This window comes from Lissotriton helveticus, chromosome 9, assembly GCF_964261635.1.
Source record: "Lissotriton helveticus chromosome 9, aLisHel1.1, whole genome shotgun sequence".
NCBI lineage: Eukaryota > Metazoa > Chordata > Amphibia > Caudata > Salamandridae > Lissotriton > Lissotriton helveticus.
The window spans coordinates 1,145,758,055-1,145,777,308 of NC_136070.1; the positions used below are offsets into that span (position 1 = coordinate 1,145,758,055).

General features: G+C 43.4%; 1 protein-coding gene across 1 annotated transcript in view; it reads left to right on the forward strand.

The window, feature by feature from the left end:
• Positions 1-19,254, forward strand: part of ERC2 (ELKS/RAB6-interacting/CAST family member 2) — a 2,322,684-nt gene that overhangs the window by 2,007,564 nt on the left and 295,866 nt on the right. The window lies entirely within an intron of this gene.

Here is a 19,254-nt window from a genome sequence, read left to right on the forward strand (position 1 = left end):
AATGAGCAGACCTGGGGCCATATGTATCATACTTCCGTTTTGCGAATTCCAAATAGCGAATTTTAAGGAATCGCTATTTGGAATTCGCAAAACGGTATGTATGTACAAAATCGCTATTTAATAGCGATTCCTTACCATTCCTAATTTGCGATTAGCAAATTGCTAATCGCAAATTACCCATTCATTTCTATGGGCCAGGAGGCCCATAGGAATGAAGGGGCAATTTGCGATTAGCAATTAGCTAATCGCAAATTAGGAATTCTTTCAAGGGTGCAGGGGTGTCTCAAGAACACCCTGCTGCACCCCTGAAAAAGACATTTGGGGGCATATGGCGCACATACATGCCCTAAGGGCATGTATGGGCGTCATATGGCACCTTTTATTTTTGGGAAAAAAGATTTTTGAAAAGAATTTGCAAATTACCACCAACTAGAAGTTGGTGGTAATTTGCGAATCCTTAATGGCATTTTTTGAATATTTTTTGTTTAATACATTGCATTTAAGGAATCGCAAAATTTGCGATTCCTTAAGTGCAATCGCAAAATAAGGAATTGCAAATTTTGCTATTCCTTATTTTGCATCAAACATGTTTGATACATACCATTTGTCTAATTAGCATTCGCAAAGGTTCGGCCTTTGCGAATGCTAATTAGCTTGATACATATGGCCCCTAATCACAAGAGGTTTGAAAGGGTTTGGGGCTTACTGCATCATCTGATAGGGCATAATCTTACAGAATGAAAAATGGATTTTGATGCTAGTATTAATTGGAAGATCGCTTGATGTCTATTTGTCGTATCTGATGTTCCTCAGATCTAAATCAGTTTCAATGAGTTTGAGAATATGTAATATTATATTTAAGGATATGTGCAATGATAATGTCTAGTAGCCGAAATGTCGATTAAGTAGGTTTATTGAGTCTTAGTTACAGGTTGGTATTTTCGTGTAGAGCAGCCCCACCAGGAGCAGCCTGCCTGCTGCTCAGCCCGTACTCCAACTGTCACACCTCACCCCACAGGCACCCAAACATTACATTCATCATCACGACACCAACATTCCAGGCAGCACATTCACACTGGCTGAGCAGCTAGGGAGAAATCAACAGCATGAATACATATACAGGGTCCTACATAACCCCCCCCCTTTTATATAACACAAAAACTCAACTGCAAAACAAAGTATTGGCATGAAGAACCATAGAAAGAGAAATATGCTAAAGTACATAAATGCAAGAAGGAAAATACACATTAACCAGAAGAACAATAATAAAACATTGAGAAAAATAAAGAAGATAGATAGGTAAAAAAGAGCAACAATATAGCGTTAGAAAATATTTTAAGATGCATAGGTAAATATACAAGAGAAAATTGAGATAAATTGAGAAGATGCATATATAAATATAGATGATATGTCACACATCCTCACCCTTTTTGAATTTCATATCATATGGCATAAAATATGGCAGAAGAAACAACATGTTAGACAAACGACACAATCACACCCATGACTACTACACCCACTGGCCAGACAGGCATGAGAGGAGGCACAACACAGCACAACATGAAGTATCTGTATGAACGACTGACACACACATGTATAACATAAAAGAAATGGGTGTAGTACACCCGACCAAACATCCCCAAAAACAAGAGTGAGTGGAGTACCCTGAAGTAACAGGTGAGTCTTACACCCAACCAACATCCCCAGAGTAGGGAAAAGTAGGGAAACTGTGAAAATAGGTGACTCCGACCCATACAGCCACTCCTCAAGTAAGGGCAGCAAACGAAATGTGCAAAATTTGATGACTTCGATCCATACAGCCGCTCCTCGCTTAGGGACAGCAAACAAAACGTGTAGCACAGGCTGACTTTCACACCGACCAATTATCCCTCACATAAGGGTATGAAATGTGATCTGTAGAAATGGGACTAGTACCCATTTAAACATCTCTCATGGAAGGGTGAATAATGTCAACAGTAGAAATGGGTCTATAACCCATATAAACATCCCTTGTGTAAAGGTTTGTAATGTAAATTCTAGAAATGGGACTTTCACTCATTTCCATCCCTCGTGTATGGGTGTGTAAAGGCTCAACTTAAGAATTGGGCAACCGATACCTAAAGAACAATACCTAGCGCCGAGATGCCCAAGGGCCTTCGTTCGCGCTCTATAAATGTTGTAAAATAAATAAATAAATAAATAAGTAATATATAATCTAAATAGCATGTCACCACAGCACATCAGTAGCGACAACAATACCAATAAAGAAAAAAAATGGGCGCTAGAGAAAACAAAGCATTGTGAATTGAACTGCACATGAAAACAGTGTGAAACCTCCTGAACTGCCAAGCATACAGAAGTGAAAATAAAAACTGTGAAAGCCATCCCCTTAAAGAAACCTTTTTGCTAAGAGACATCTCAACCACACTGCATGCATGTCAATCAATAAAACACAATGACATAAAATATACAATCTGATCATCCAGAGGCTAGGATACAGAACAGTAATGGCTTACCCGCAGTTGCCCTGAGTCTTTTAGTGTAAAATGTCCATAAACACCAGCTGGTCGCAAAACCTCGACAACGCCAGCAGTAACATCCTGGCTGACTCCGACAACGCTGCTGGCTGGCAAAACAGGGTAGATGGGACATTGAAAACAAAGATGGCGGCACGCACAGGTGAAGAGTGCCATGTGGCTCCAGGTGCATGCGTGCACTAAATTCAGATGCACAGCATATGTTCCAGGCAGTATACAGGAGACGTCATTGGCAGTCTCGCAGACCACTCACGCGCACCTCACGCCAAGAATCTACAGTCTTTGCAGCAGTGTTAAATCAGGTAACTGTCATGGATAACTCGCGGTTGTGTAACAGTGATTTGAAAGGTTGAAACACCAGCCAAGAAATAGTTATAAAACCAAGTACTCACACAGTAATTCAACCGACACATATATTTGATTCCTCGACATCCCATGTCAATCAGCTGTTGGTGTGACTGCCTATAGTTTACTCTGCTTTTTGTGCTGACCAAGATGCTTGAAACCGATTTGCTTCTGATAATTCCAGTCGGTCTAACCAAATCTACTGGTCACTTCAGAGTGAACGCCTTCATAACTTGCTGGGAAGATACTTTTGCCTCTGTGCATAAGCAGTCTCCATAAATGGAACACAATGTGGCTGGTCATAAACAGTACTTTAAAAGTTGAAGCCAACGATGTAAACAGATACCTGCTCTGGCTGCGGCCAACCGCTGTAGAAGTAGCTAGTGGAGCCTACAGGCTGCAGGCATTATGTCTCACTTTACTCTTAGTTTCCTTAGTTTTCTTTAAAAGTTCTTCTTTCTGGAAAAGCACACAGAGTTTCTTTTCCAGAAAATGTCTCCAAAAATGTAGTGTCCAGTAGCCGAGATGTAGTTTAAGTAAGTTTACTGAGTCGTAGTTACAGGTTGGTAAGTTCATGTAGAGCAGCCCCATCAGGAGCACCTGCTCAGCCCATACTCCAAATGTCATAGCTCATATCACAGGCCCCCAAACATTCCATTCATCATCACCACACCAACATTCCACACAGCACATTCACACTGGCTATGCAGATAGGGAGAAACAACAGGATACATACATATACAGGATGCTACCTAATGGCTCTTATTTGTCAATTTCATAATGAAAATACACAGACGCACATTAGGTATGTGATAGTTTATAGGCCTCAGACCTTTGTGGAGTACACATTTAGGTACAGAAGAAACAAAAAATCGAGCTGCATTACAAAAGACAAATGGACTTCACTACTCCAACAGAGGACAGTGTCTACATTCGTTGTAAAAAGGTAAGCTTTAGATGAATCTGGCTGAAAGTCTAGTAGTAATTCAAGATTTCTAGTTAATTCAGAAAAGTACCCACACATGGCTTTGTGGCAGCTTATCTATAAAATGTGTTGCGTTATGTGAAGGTGTGATGTTTCAGTTATGTTTGTGCACTTGCATTGGTTGAATTGCTCACACATTCATTCAAAACATAACATGCAATTAGTCTGCCATACCGGAATGTAAGGTATGCAATAAAACACCGGAAGTGAGTAACTAGGGACTAGAAAGGTAGAAACTGGGAAACTGTAATGAATTAGGATCGATTGGTTGATAAGTAGACGTACACGTGAACTGTGGATGTAGTCTTTAAATTAGGAGTAGGCACCCTTTTTGAAATCACAGATGACAACTAGAAACGCTAATAGAATAGCATGTGTAGTTAGTTCCACATGGGTAGTGTGGAACAGATACCTACAACATTAGAACTACAAACTACGCACACCAACCTTTCTAAAAGAAGACCGCTGACCTACTATATAAACTTGCTGAGGTCTACTCAATGTATCATTTCCAGTTTCTAGTGATTACTGCTATCTGGTGGCCATTGATACTCTAAAAATGACGTGATCAGTGATATATTTGACGCCGTCTCTCGTGCCATATGTGAGGTATTGTATACTTTCAGCATGAGGACATTGGAACGTAGGTGTGCGGTTGGAACGTAGGTGTGTTGTGCCTCTGGCATTCAGATTTCAAAGCGTGTTTGCTACAGGTCATATGTCTGTGTATGTGTGTGCTTGATTAGCTGTAAAGCCAAGCAAATATAATGCATTTATGTTTTTTCTTTCAAAGGTGTGATAAAAAAACTCCTGTGCTGCAGACCCAGCGCGGATGTTAAATGTACATCATTGTTAATTTAATGTGCACGGGCTGATAAGTAAGTAGACAGACAGACTGACAGATAGGCAGAAACAAAACATGAAATCATGTCTATTTAGAGCAGGGGCGTGCATGTCTCCAACTCTGCTTTGGTCGCGTTATTCGACCTGTCAAAACATGTTTAACAACATATTCACACATTGTTATTGAAATTCTGATAGCGGTAGGAACTTCAAAGGAATATGAATTTAAAAAAAGTAATCGCGAACAATATGAGTGAAATAGATTTGACTGGTCTGGTATTTGAGCAATAATGAACTGTAACAATATGTTATGGGAGTGCAGCAACATGAAAGCAGTGTGCAGTAAACAGATGAAGCCAGTTGTTGCATTGCCTACATTTTTTCGCACAAGAGGGAACAAAGAACTTGTCACCCTAAAGCTCCCATTCGTAAGAATTCCCAGGATTAATGACCAGGTAGCTTTGACAAAGGTGTCTCTTGAAATGTCGGAGGAGGAAAAGCTGTCCTGAGACCATAAAGAACAGGTGTTGAGGTGCCGACGGATTGTTAGATGTTGCTCGTTTGCCTCCTGTTGGGGGCCATAAGAAAACACTTGTCCTGTTCCGTTTGTTTACCTGTTTCTTTGTGGTGTCAGCTGAGAGTGCAGTTCAGAGGAGGCAATCGCTCCCTTGATCAAACAAGCATGTAAAGCACTGACAAGTGTCCTGCCTCCCCTGCCCTTGACATGGTGTCACAACTGTCAATCACGTGGCCCTGGAAGTGAGCCGACAGGGTCCAAGATGCCCTTCGGGTAGCTTCTTGTTTGCCTTTCTTTCCCAAAGAGTCTGTAAGTTGTTATTGCACCTGCCAGTGTTCAAAGTCGCTGACCTTTCACCCGCTGAACGCTGCTTTTTGTTGCTGCAATTTGACTAAATAAAACACACTTCACTGGCTGGAATTTGTGAGGTTCATCTTCTTTTTGAAGAAAGATTAAACTTTAGCCATGAAGGCTATGGGCCAACGTAGCAAACTAAACTGAATAAAAGACATATGCACACATGCCTTGCACAGAGAGGAAGAAAAGTGTGTGTGTGTGTGTGCGCTCAGAGAGCCCTTTTCCTGCTGGACAGTTATATATTGGGCCTGTGCTTACTGTTATATATCTGTTTCTAGCACCTTATAAAATGTCGCCAGCTGTAAAAAAACAACCACAAGTATATATTGGATGTTCAGATGCCTCGATGAATTGGTTACACAAAGCATGGAAGCCCGATAGGTCTACGCCATATGCAATTCATGGCAGGAGGTCTCGTGAGAGGGAAGTTTGACTGGGAAGGACAGCATTAAATCTCTAACATGAAAGCTGTTGGGTAGGACATTTAATCAGGGCCAGACTGGGAACCCAAAGCAGCCTTTTCGGATTTTATCAGACCAGCCCCCATATGGTGCTTATAGAGCGATCCTGACCACTACACAGGGCCTTGGGGATGGAGGGGGTTTCTCGCTCAAGAAAATTTAGGAGAAAATGGCTAAAAAATGGTGTGTTGTACAACACATTTATCATTATATATTCAATTGTATTAGTTTGTAAAACATAGTAAATGATGACCTTACAATGCACCAGGATGTAGCAATCTTTACTGGGTCTGTTCAATGAGTCTCTCACTATTGCCCTCCAACAGTGTCTTTCATCTCTCCATAACCGCTCTCTCACATGTATTTCATTTATTTCATAGTGCCTCTCATACCAGTGTAGATTGTCGGAGCATTTTATGCCTCACACACACACATACAGAGACAATAAATCATACATGTGTATATCAGGGTACAGAAAATATGATATAAGACAACACAGGGCAGGATTCACATGTCATCTATACTGGTAGGCATTTTTTAAGAGGCCTTGGTCTGGGAAAGGACAAACTCAGGATTCAGAACCTAATGCAGTGGGTTGCCTTTACTAATGAGAATTCATTTCTACCCAAGCAGACCCTTTTAGCAGAATTAGTATAATGAAAGACTGGGAAAGAACATAACTTTCTAACTGAGATTATGATTGCAACTTATGAACTACACAGCAACAAAAGGATCTCTTTGACCAAAACATTAAACCACTGATATATGCATGTAAAATACTGTTCTGTGATCTGCATAATACAAAATTGCCACTAGACAAAACTCTGATCTCTCTCCAGCAGGTACATTAATCACCAGAGTTAACTTCACACTTTTATTGTTGCCTGACAACTGTTGGCTATACAAGGAACTCTGCAGTGCTTTTTTAAACTTCTGCACTGCTACAAAACCGGGCCCCAGTAACAAAAGCTGCCATCCATCCTTCCAGCCTCTTGGAGAAGAGAAACGCCTGATTCCCGGTCCGACCAGTCCCGCATTGCATTTAATTCAAATGGTGATTTGTGTGCATATCGGCGTTTATGACTGGTGGAGTGTTTAAGTGCTGCTCAATCTGTTTGCACTTCTACATACCGTATACTCTATTTTGTTAGTATAATAACTTGGGCCACACCAAGTTATTACGACTATTGAATTACACCATTGGGTATCTTTTTTTAGGTTTACCAGTCTCTGTAAGTGCAAAGTTAAAAGGTTTTGTAAAAAGTGAATGACCTGGCCTATGACACTGTGACATCATGCTCTGATACTTTTCCTTTAACCATGAAGTCTTAATATTGGCCTTCCATGAATGGAAATAGTAGAAGACCTAGCAGAGAGCATGCCATTTGGTTCCCTACTGCCTCTCAGGTAACAGTGGAGAAACAAAATAATACTTGTTTCGCTGCATCATTTCCATTCCGTTTGGGGAAGCAGACACCATTGATAAATGGTGGCCACTGCGTTTCCCCCATGCCAACCTGGTTTTTAGCATGGAACATCAAACTTGCGTAGGCTTATCCTTCCCGTGTAAGACAGGACTTCCTGCAATGGCCTGGGTACAGTGAACTATATCAAAATCTGGCAAATTCAGGAAAGCTCATAATTCTTTATGAAGAATGCAATTTCTTAAGTATACAACATATTTTAAAAATGTGTTCACTCCTAATAACTTGTTTTTTATAAAGCACTTAATTCTGCCCTCCTGTCATTTGTAGAGCCTCTAAACAAGATATGTTATCATTACACAAATAAATGACTGTCAGAACGATGTTAAGAGGGCCACGGGCCAAGGAGAGGTTCCTGAGCCCAACCGTTGGGATGAGGCCTTTTAATCCTGTTGGCCCTGGACCCTACTTACCATGGATTCTGAGCAACTGGGCCAAGTGCCTCTGCAGCACTTGCTTCTCATTGGTAGCACGGGTTGAATACAAGGCTTCTCGGAGGGAGATAGGCACATGGATGGTGAACCCAGACTCACAACTCAAAGTACATTCAGTAGCACTAATAAATAATTGTTCAGTTAAATACTGGATTTTATAACTAAAGTGGTATTTATATACAAACACAAAATAAAATAAGGCATACAACAACAATGCACACAGCCCCCTAAGGTCAGAGCTCTACTGTGCAATAGGCAGGCCCCTGAGTCCCACTTATCTTTCACTAGCGATAATGGTTATTCCCCATTCAATATAGGTAACGTTCAGGTTAGGCCCAACTAGCTGTCCGAGTCTCATGAGTCCCACTCTTGCTTTTTTAGAAAAGTTAAAAGTGTTAAAGCATTATCTGGAAGACAAAATGTGCAGGGCCTTCTGGCCCATCGATCGATCTTATTTGCACCATTAGGTACTACAAGACCGGAGACTCAGAGTGTCTCGCTCATGGGTGCAGAGGTTGCCGCATCTGCCTTCAGTGAATTACATTTGAGGCTCTCCAGGGCAGCAGCTGGGTGTCTACAACGCTCCTCCGCTGCAACTCTACGTTTTCTTTGATCCATTCAATAGTTGGTGGGGGACGACAGCTTCTGGTTCCGATTCACAGTCAGGACTCAAGCCTGCACAAGTCACTGCAGCAATCTCTCCTCTTAACAACAGTATCAACCAGGCTACAGAGTCACCACTCTTACTCCGCACACAGTCAACGATCTGATCGCCCTGGCAGCAAGTTCTTCTGCTCGGCGCTCTCCCCCCCCCCCCTCTGCAATACCGAGTCACTCACTGTCCAGCTGCACACAGGTAAAGCCCGATTGGCATGGCTAACTTCACAGTAGCCCCCTCTTGTATACAGGGTCACTGACTTACACACCTCACACAGGCAACAGACCGATCAGCACAGTTATCCTCAGTGCAGACCCATCCAGAACACAAGGTCACCGACTTACACAGCGCACAGTGAGAATGAGCTGATCAAAACGGTTAACTTTACAGTGGCCCTTTACTGACTGTTCTTCCTCCAGTGTGTGTGCCCCATCCTGTTCACAAGAATACAGCAGTCCACAAGTCTTTGTGGGGGGATTCCTCTACCTCCTCAGACTTCTTCAATGAGCCATGGATCTCTCAAAATGGAACCCAGAATCTTCCATGTATTGTACCATTCACATGCACACATACACCAAGCACATGCACTGCACAGCACTACATAACAACTTGATGTAACAGCAGCAGAATGTTACATAAGTGATCCAGTATGCCTCACTCCAGTGACACCGGTAAAAATGGGCCTGTTTGCTCTTAGTGATCACTAAACAGTGTGATGTCACCACAGAGTTCCTACTACTTGTGGCAAACACAGTACCTTTCACTACTATGGGGGTAGTGATTTGGACACCCCTCCCAGTACAACAAGCCCACCGTCTTTTAGATAGGCCTATGTCATGGCATAGATGGATAATCTGTGTGTTACCCATGACAACAAAAATCAGCACCAGGGATCCAGACATCATTGCAGCTAGGGCTGGGTGCACGTTCACCACCATTCAAGGGACTTTTCGATCCCAGCAAATGCACAATATTAACATATTTGTAGTAGAGAAGGTTTGATTTACTTTACCATTATTCAGAACATACCCTGCAGATTGTAGTTGTAGTAGTGAAGCAGTGATATTTTCTTTAGGAGTTGTGAAGTTTTAGCATACTCCCTTATTGACTAAGTTTTCACTGAAATTTCTCCCATTTCAAAGCAGGTCTGAGAGTGCCACTGCTCTCTCATCCAGATATGAACAAATGAATTCTCATGGGGAATCCATTTACAGACATTTGGGTTACAACTTACAAGGTTTCTGGCACCCAACATCTTCACAAAGAAAAATGCCATATACATGCAAGAGAATTTCAGGGACTCTTAACAAGGAGACAAACATATTGGAAAGACAGAGCTGCCCAAGATCACAAAGGCAGTCAGAGTAAAATAGAGATACAGAGAGACTGACCTCTCACAATATAAAAAAGAAAGTCAATTCTGACAAAACAGGCACTCAAAAGGTATTTCAACACTCAAAATTACTAATATCCAGAGTGTGCACCACATACAGATAACATTAATACTGATATTAGTATGGGTTAAAGCATTTATTAGATACATGCAATGTGTGGAATTTTAGTTCGTGAACTGAACATCATCTGCGCCATCTTGTCCATTCCTCAGACCCACGTATGAACATACACGACAGCCATTTTAGGTACCATGGTCTCCCTGTTCACGATCGATCATCAGCGCACTTCCCTGACCCTGCAAGCATCCCCCATGCACCCTGGCTGACCCCGCACTCACATGCGCAAGTCATGAACCCTCCTCTTTCGCATGACTCTGTCTCTGGGAATCACACCTCGCGCCTGACCAACACCTCCTTTCCTTCCATGAATACCCCTATTTGATAAACCCTCCCTCTACGCTCGATTATCCACACTGATCCTTTCTTTCATGAATATCTCTCCTTTGATGACCCCTTCCTCTGAGCCCGATTGTCTGCATGGACATCCCTTGGCCTGAGGATACAGTTTATTGCCCACTACTGTATGCACTCGCCCCTCTTCAAAGGAGCTACTATTGATCATGACCTCCCCACCCCCTGAGACCCGATCAGGCGCACACATTCCAAAGGAATCGGCGGAACACTCAGCTGCGTGATAGCCCCCTCCTATTGTATGGGGGGTGAGGACCTCTACTGTAGCCACGTGTTGGAATGAGCCGGAACTGGGGGGGTACCGGGGATGTCATCTTTCGCTACTTCACAATGTCTTTATTGTAATAAAGAACGGTCACATGTCGTAAACCAGTGTATAAAAGGCCAGGCCTTAGAGAGGCTGCTAGAGAGCACCTTGAGACGATACCTTGTTGTCCGATCTGATGTGTTCTGCTCCGTCGGAATAAAACTTGTTTCCTGTCTTCCTGTCTCCAGCGCCTGCCTCTTTATTGATAATCTTCGTAAGGTATTAGAGGCATTTAACGCCGGGCAAAACTACTTAAGAAACATCGACTAAATCGCCTGACCATTTTCCTGACTTTCCTCAATTGGCTATGGCTAAGTAGCCTTTCCCCCATTATTTCTGTTTCAGATACTGTTTTCAAAATATCTGCTTAAGATCTGTGAAGTTAAGAACGTCAATGCTGTATAATAAGGGAATTTAAAGACAATATGCACAGTGGAAAAACACACCTGGTGGCCTCTGTTTCCACAAATCCAGGTAATCATACATGAACTTGCATGACAGTAACAACAAGGGTTCGAAATGTAGTACTAGACGCACCGAATGAGGAGCTATAGAGGAATGGTGCTCAGCACATAAGAGGAGAAACCCTGTATAGCTGTTAGGTGATAGAAAGTCAACACAGTACAATAGGAATTTGGTACTAGATCAGCAGGCATAGGGAAGCAGCTTACAATCTCATTAGCACTGTTTCCATTCCTTTAGTCCCATCTCATATGTGTTCTTTAAACGACCAGTCCGAAAAAAAGTCCGTTTCCAATGAAATTGTTCCGTTATCACCTTTTTTATTCCAAATACAAACGGCAGCCGACACGCGTTTCGCCCAATAGGGCTTCCTCAAGGCTTATTCTCCCTTAGTATGTGTATCCAGTTGTCAGAGCACATCACCTTTTTGATAATATAGTGACTTTCTAAAACCGTCCATTTCCTCCAAATAGAGAAAGCATAGTCGTTGTGGTGTGCATAGTGACTGCAATTCACATTAATTAGCTCCAGTAGTATAGAACGGAATCAGTCCGTATGTCAAGGGACCATGTTAAGTCCTTTTCAAGTAATCGGCGTCCCGCAAGCGTCTGTCCGTAGGGAAGCAGCTTACCTGGACCCGGGAATTAAGGAAGCAGGATAAGGAAGTCAACCCACAGGAAAACTGGGAAACAAGAAAGCATTGATAGGAAAGCGAAGACTGAGAAAAGGGTATCACTGAAAGTTGTGGAAGCTCAAGAGATAAGTGTGCACTGAACATAGCACTAGCTTAAAGAACAAGGAAACCAATGATAGCTCTGTAAACAAGGATTCATTACACATCACTGCTAGCTTGAGAAACAATTATAAACTGCTAAACAGTACAGGTTCAAGAAACAAGGATAAACTGTTAAATGATGCTAGCTGAAGAAACAGGGATACCCTGCTATTGGGAATAGGTATAGGACCCAATTGCTGTCGCAAGCACAGGAATAGGGAAACCTCTGCAAACAGAAGGTCAGTCAAACAAGGACATTGCATCAGTGACCAATAGTAGAATGAAGTAAAATGTGCTCTTTAATAATCATAAGCGTCAGGAGTGATCAAACTACCACCTGACAGCAAAGAGTGCGCTGATTCCTCCTCTCATCCTGTCCAGCAATGATGAAGGCAAAGCAGTGAGAAGGGGATTGTAGGAAATGCAGTCTTTGGCAGGAAATTCATACAGTCTGCCACAAAATTTGGCAAGGATTTGTAATGCAAGGTAAGCCCTGAAAGATTTCCAGGAAGATGGAAATCAATAATGAGATGTGCTACAAGATCATGCCTTCTGGGAAACGTAGCCTTTGGGATTAAAATGATTTGTGCGCACACGAAGGCCAACATGGATTGAATGAGAGGCATGTTCTGCATATTTGTCCAAGAGTACATGCTACAACACAATGTCAGGACGATTAGTTTAGCATTGGAAAGTGCCTGAGTTATGCACCTTAGTGGCAGATGAGAGCTCACGGAGATAATTGTTTATCCAACCCTCACTTAAGTGCACACTTCCTATGCACAGTTTAACAACAGGAGACTTCTTAAGCATAGCTTAGAAGGCAGTTCCACCCACATTCTCTTTGATAAGCAGTGTCCACACTAAGCGCTGTCCTCAATGACTGAACATTCTAGCTCAGATTAAAATATTTGACCCATCCAGAGCTGGCAAAATCCTATTTCCATGTACCCCAGTGAATTTCAGCTCTTTATACATAGCAAAAACATTGGCATTGGAATCAAACTAGCCTGGCTGATGAGGGGTGTTACCCCAAAACCGGTCCCAGGATGCTTGTTTTCGCTCCAGGGAAGACCTGGCTTGGCAGTTCGGGCTGGACTGTTCCCAGACGGAACAGTGTCGAAGACTGATTTGCATATGGTTGGGTCTGAACTGGGGTGGCGGAGTGAGCTAAAGAACAATGATGGATTCAACCCTGATCTGTGATTGCGGACGAGTGTCTGAAAAAATGGCAGCTCTCCGTTCATTATCTCCTTGTGTTTGCTTCTTTCTCTATACATGGCAGGTAAGTTACTTTACCTCTTTATCTTAAACCACTCCCTCCTTGTTCATAAACACATCTCTGCAGGAAGCAACATAAATCTGCCATGAAATGATTTGAATTACTTGTATGCATAGGCTAAATAGTCCTACACCTGCCTCTGTCAATCATCATGTTAAGATACAGTTTTATACTCGTGAGAAGTGGGTGGAAATAATTTACAGTTATACTGTAATCCCATGGGCGTAACACAGGCCTCTGCGGCAACTGAGGCGCATGTATCACACATGGGCAATCCGATTGTTTAGAGGAACCCTGGTGGGTTAGCCAGATGATATCAGAAAGTAAATGAGTGGCCCTTGACTCAGTACATGTCCGAGGCAACGACGGACAGAGCGGGCCTCTATATCCTGAGCTAGGTCCAGGTGAGGTGAGGTCCAGTCCCCGGTCAAGACGGATGCCATCTGCATCACTTGAAGCGGAGGAATGGTATATGTTGGTTTTATTCGTTCCAATCTCTGATAATGATAGATTTTTCACTATAAATAGTGTTTGCACTTAAATATTTTTTGTACACCGTGTCTTGCAGTAGCAACGTTTGAGAGCAGAGGCTCAGAAGAAAGCCGAGGGCAAAGTTTCCCTATTGGCTAAAACATGTTTGCCTTATTCATTGCAGTTATTTGTTGAAACTGCCCCTTGCACTGTCCTGTTTTTAGATTAGGGGGTGAGGTGACATATATAATACAAATTCCTTGTTTTGCTCCTCATCACCCTATTTTAATCACTGCTTTTTTTTTTTTTTGCACTGCACTAAAATCCCTTGTGGTCTGTAAATCAGGAACGCACTATTGGTTCTTTATCTTCATGTGAGTTTGGTTTGATCCATTTGAGCCAACTCCCTCTGGATGGAAGACAGTCTCTATGATCAAGAGACACCTCATCCACATGGGTGGATGTCCAAATGATAAGATTGATCACAACAATAAATTGATGGGAATCCAATTATTTGCTCCAGGATCTCACTGTTGATTACTCTGTTCCAGCTCTTTGTTTTCTTTGTTTCTCTTTCTCGCTTTTGTTTGACTTTTCCTCTGACTCACTGTTTGGAGTAGTTGAAGCCAGTCGGCGACATTGCTGACCTTAGACCCCCGGTTCTATTTGTTGTTGATATTGTAGCAAATGGGGATGGGAACCTGGGCAGGTCTTTAAATATCCCTGTGACCCTATATCTCTCTGTTGTGGTATTGGACTTCCCTTTCCTATCCAATACCACATATTGGTGACAGAAGATGGGATCAAACACACCTGCAAGACTGCGACCAGCTGTAGTAGGTATTATCGTGGCTACCGGAATGAAGCCCGGCAAATCTGTGGTCCTCAAATTAAGTGTGACCCTGCCCACATGTGGCCCCATTTGCTACAACTCTCACCTCAAGAGCAGCAAAGTTCCATTGGTCTGATCAGGGTTGCAGCACATGCTTCCAATCACAGATGCAATGAGTCGAGTCAAAGTGGTTTTGAAAGACAAACACCATCTTATGCTTGACCCTGAATAGAGGTACTTCACCACATTCTCCAAGGACATCGACCTCCAGCACTATAAAAGACTTAAATCCAGAATATCCAGTGTGGAGGATGACTTTATAACACTATCCAGGAAGTGCTATCAGGGTGGGCCAGTGTTCTAACTGTAAAGTGATGGCAATCTGGTGTTCTCCTATCCTCGAACAACATCACACTCACCTCTGGATAGTGCTCCAGAGGCTAAAGGATTAACACCTCATGCTGTACAAAGAAAAATTAGAATTTCTAGGAAATTACATTAGTTTCTTTGGATCCTGTTTTTCTGTCGAACGGTTGGCACCAGTCTCAAAGAAGATGAGGGACATAAATATGGCACCTGCCAGATCATCAGTTATGGTAGTACGGGCTTTTCTGAGAATGGTAAACTATTGTGGGCGTCTTATTAAAAAAATGTGACAGCCCTCACAGTCCCACTTCAAGAATTGACTAAAGTATCCACAGGCTGGACGTGGATTATGAAGCAGCTTTTCAAAACACCAAAGCTGCTGTGTCTGCAGAAAATACTTGGATGTACTTTGATTCCCGAAACAACTCCAAGTTATTGGTGGATATGAGCCTCACAGGTTTGGAAGTTGTACCTTCTCAGTGACAAGCCTGCAAGGAATGGGGTCCCTGTGTTATATACTAGTTGGGCACTCACCCCCACGGAAGAGAGATACTCACAGATTCAGAGGGCAGCCAGTGACATATTCTCGGGGTGCAGACGTTTTCATCTATACCTGCATGGACACCTGTCCACACAGACCACAAACCACTCAGCCCTCTAGTCCAAGAGTCTGCATCTGCCCCTCCACCCAGGGCTGAAACATGAATCCTGCACTTGCAGTAATACTCCTTATACTGGTGTATAAACATTGACTCAGACTGTCTGTCACGACACTCTAGGACCGAAGTAGAAGCTAAGGCACAAGAGAATGAGGAACATGTGTGACTGATAATTGAATGATTCCGACCTGTGCCTATGGTCTTGAGTCAAATTGCACTCGCCATTAAAGAGCACGACTGTTTGCACTTGGAACTGGAGGCCATGAGGACCAGAGCCTGGAGCTGGCTTAAGTCACCATCGAGTTCACTATCAATGATTGGCTTTCCCTGGATTGATACACCGTAAACGTTTTTCAAATCGCAGCCCGAGAGGGTCAATTTCTTTGCGACCTCACTTTACAGTGACCGATTTAATAGATTGGTCACTTGGCTGTGGTGTATCTAATTTCTAAAAAAGAAAAGAAACAAACTACCATCCACAGACCTTTCATCCACAAAAAAAATGTGAAAAGGAAAGAAGGCACCTCACGGTAGCAACACCATAGGGGAAAACTTGCTACCGTGAGGTGCCTTCTTTCCTTTTCACATTTTTTCTGTGGATGAAAGGTCTGTGGATGGTAGTTTGTTTCTTTTCTTTTTTAGAAATTAGATACACTACAGCCAAGTGACCAATCTATTAAATCGGTCACTGTAAAGTGAGGTCGCAAAGAAATTGACACTCTCGGGCTGTGATTTGAAAAACATTTACGGTGTATCAATCCAGGGACAGCCACTCATTGATAGTGAACTCGTTGAGTGGGGGCTGGTTGTCCTGTTGTTCCCCCTGAAACTCCTATTGCATTAAGTCACCATCGACTAGGACAGTGGCTGAGGACTGGTAGTCCTGATTCGCGAGAACCCGTCATCACTGAAGATGTCCTCAGACTCCCACGAGTCTGAGTGTGTGTTTTGGGAGTCAGCCAATGGCTGCCACGTTAGTGGCCATTGAGGATTACTCCAAGTGCCCAGTGATAGAGCTTGTGCTTACAGCCTCACCTAAAGAAGTGATTCCTAAACAGAAGAAGGTGGTGGTGACCCACGGACTAGATCAGGAAATTTTAACTAATAATGGTCCCCCGTTCTTGGGGTAAAAACTTGTGAACCATTTTCTGTCATTTGGGATTAGGCATTGGAAAATAATGCCCTGTTGGCCCCAAGAAAATAAGGAGGCTGAACAGTTCATGCACACCCTCTCCAAACTCCCCATGCAGCTACAGGCAGTGCCCCTGGCACCATCTACATGTGAAAAGTAGTGACAGAAGTGATCCCTCATCACCTGAAATGGGCTCCTGACTGTATCAATGCCGAAAAAACACTCCAACACCTGAAAGAAGGAAATATCAGGGCTAGTCAGATTTCACATGCTAAGACACGTGAATTGGCAATTGTATATCTGGTTGTAATCAAAGACCCTACACACTGATTGTAAATTTAGACTTCAGTTTGAGTTGGAGCCCTGGTGTGTAGCAACAGTAAAAGGTAATAAGAGAGAACTAGGAGAGGTCACTCTGAATGGTTTACACTTCAAGAAATGTAAGGACCCTGCCAGTCCTACATTCATGATTGAGGACTGGTGCAGCGGCAGTTTGTGGTCTGTTTCCCCTCGGAGTCTCCCGCTGTCGAGAGAACTCGATATGTGCCAGGGGTACAGGCACACCAGTGATGCCGATCCCGGCATCCTTCATTAGATCTGAGACACAACACCCACCAAGGAGATTGGGAGAATCATCCTAGATATAACCTGGACTCTGATCCCACACCATATACGGAATACTGTGACTTGGTGCAATAATGATTATGTGAATTGTTGTTTCATAATGCTTTTCACATTAAGAAAGGTTTGTGTATTTTTTTTTTTTTGCGTGTCGGGGAGGAGTGTAGTATTGACGCATATGCCAGCACATGGGTTTCCCACTGTTTCAGACCATTACACAGTGTTGAGTGAACCCGGTTGGTTAGTCCAGATGATGTCAGCAAGGCAGTCACTGTAGCTCTGAAGGCTGGGACAGGATATTAGAAAGTTATGTGCTCAACAGTCAGTGTTTGCCTTGTCGCTTCACCACAGGTTCAACACAGCATTGTACGGGGGTCTGCACCTTTCAAGAGGTCCGCCCTTCAGTTCAAGGTCTAAGAGTACCTGTGACATAGGGGAGACAGGGGGACCCACCAAATTCTGCACAGGGACCCCTCATTCTTCCCACTGCAGACTCTAGACCCTGGTACACATTGCTGTGGCATATTGTGGTACCTGGTTTGCGCTCTATAAATCTACACACATAAATGGAATACGTCCACAACTCCATTTACTCTCCAGAATATGCAAAGAATATGCGCTAACATATGAACCCTGAACAGTATATTATTCTCTCTCTGATTTTTTTTCTCAATTTTGGGGACGTAACAAGAATTGACATTTTTTTTTTTCCAGTAATTTTTTATTGAAAAAAAGAGATTTATATATACAGGGCACAGCGTACAGGGGGTACACAATCCAGGCTAGAGAAGACAAGAATTGACATTATTAAGCATATATTCATTTCACAGTTTCCACACAAACTCTTGACACTTGCTGTTGAGTTCAAACCCGTTTGTAGGTTTACAAGTGTAAGCCAATAAACACGGGGGTGGTGAGTAAAATTGAAACCCAACTCTTACCGATCTGGCCAATTAGGGAGAAGTAGAAGGAATAAATAGCTCTTCAGCCAGTTAAGAGTGGCGCTGCTCATTTATACTGTCACGAGAGAGTTCTAGTTTCCGCATTTAAACTGTGAGGTCACCATTACGACCACTGGAGCAGCAGAAACCGAGGCAGAAAAAAACTCTACACGCCCACTGAACTAAAGTCAAATAATTCCTCAATGCACATTTATAAATACAACACTGGTGGTACCTTAAAAAGCACATGTGTATTGAACGTGATTTACACCATGGGGCCTGGTCCTGTTTCACTTCCCCCTCTCCCGCTGCACCAACAGTCTCATTACAGGGCGCCTGCGGCCATACACTGCAGGGGGCACGAGGCAAGCGTTGCAAAAATGTGTTGTGCGATTTGTAGCGCTCTAGTGCTCCGAGGGTCTCTCCTGAGCCCCGGAAGCACTAGCACACTATGTATCACTTTCTGGCCAGGCGTGGCCAGAAAGATATAAATAAAAGGACAGAAGTGGCACGGCACTTCCTGTTCAGACCAGCACTCTCTGTGTGCGTGTCCCCTTATTGTATGCCTGTAGCGCACGTGTGCAGTGACCCACTAGGCCTCAGGGACAGGCGGTCCCCACACTGGCGACGAGGGTGGGATCTATATAAATCCCCAAGCGCACCAGCCGACGGAGGCGCCGGAGACGCCGAACCACGCACCGGCCTAGACCCGCCGGCTCACCGACCTGACACCGGAGGTCGACGCGAGAAACCCAGAAGCAGAAGAAAACAAGAAAATCGCCTACCGGTAAGCAGCGTATGCGAGGAGCTGCGTGAGGGACCGGTACAGGCGACGCTCCGCAGCGAAGCAAGGAAGCGTTGGAAGAAGGCCCAGCCGGCCGACGGGGAAGTGCGCGCATGCGCAGAAGAACGAGGCCGAA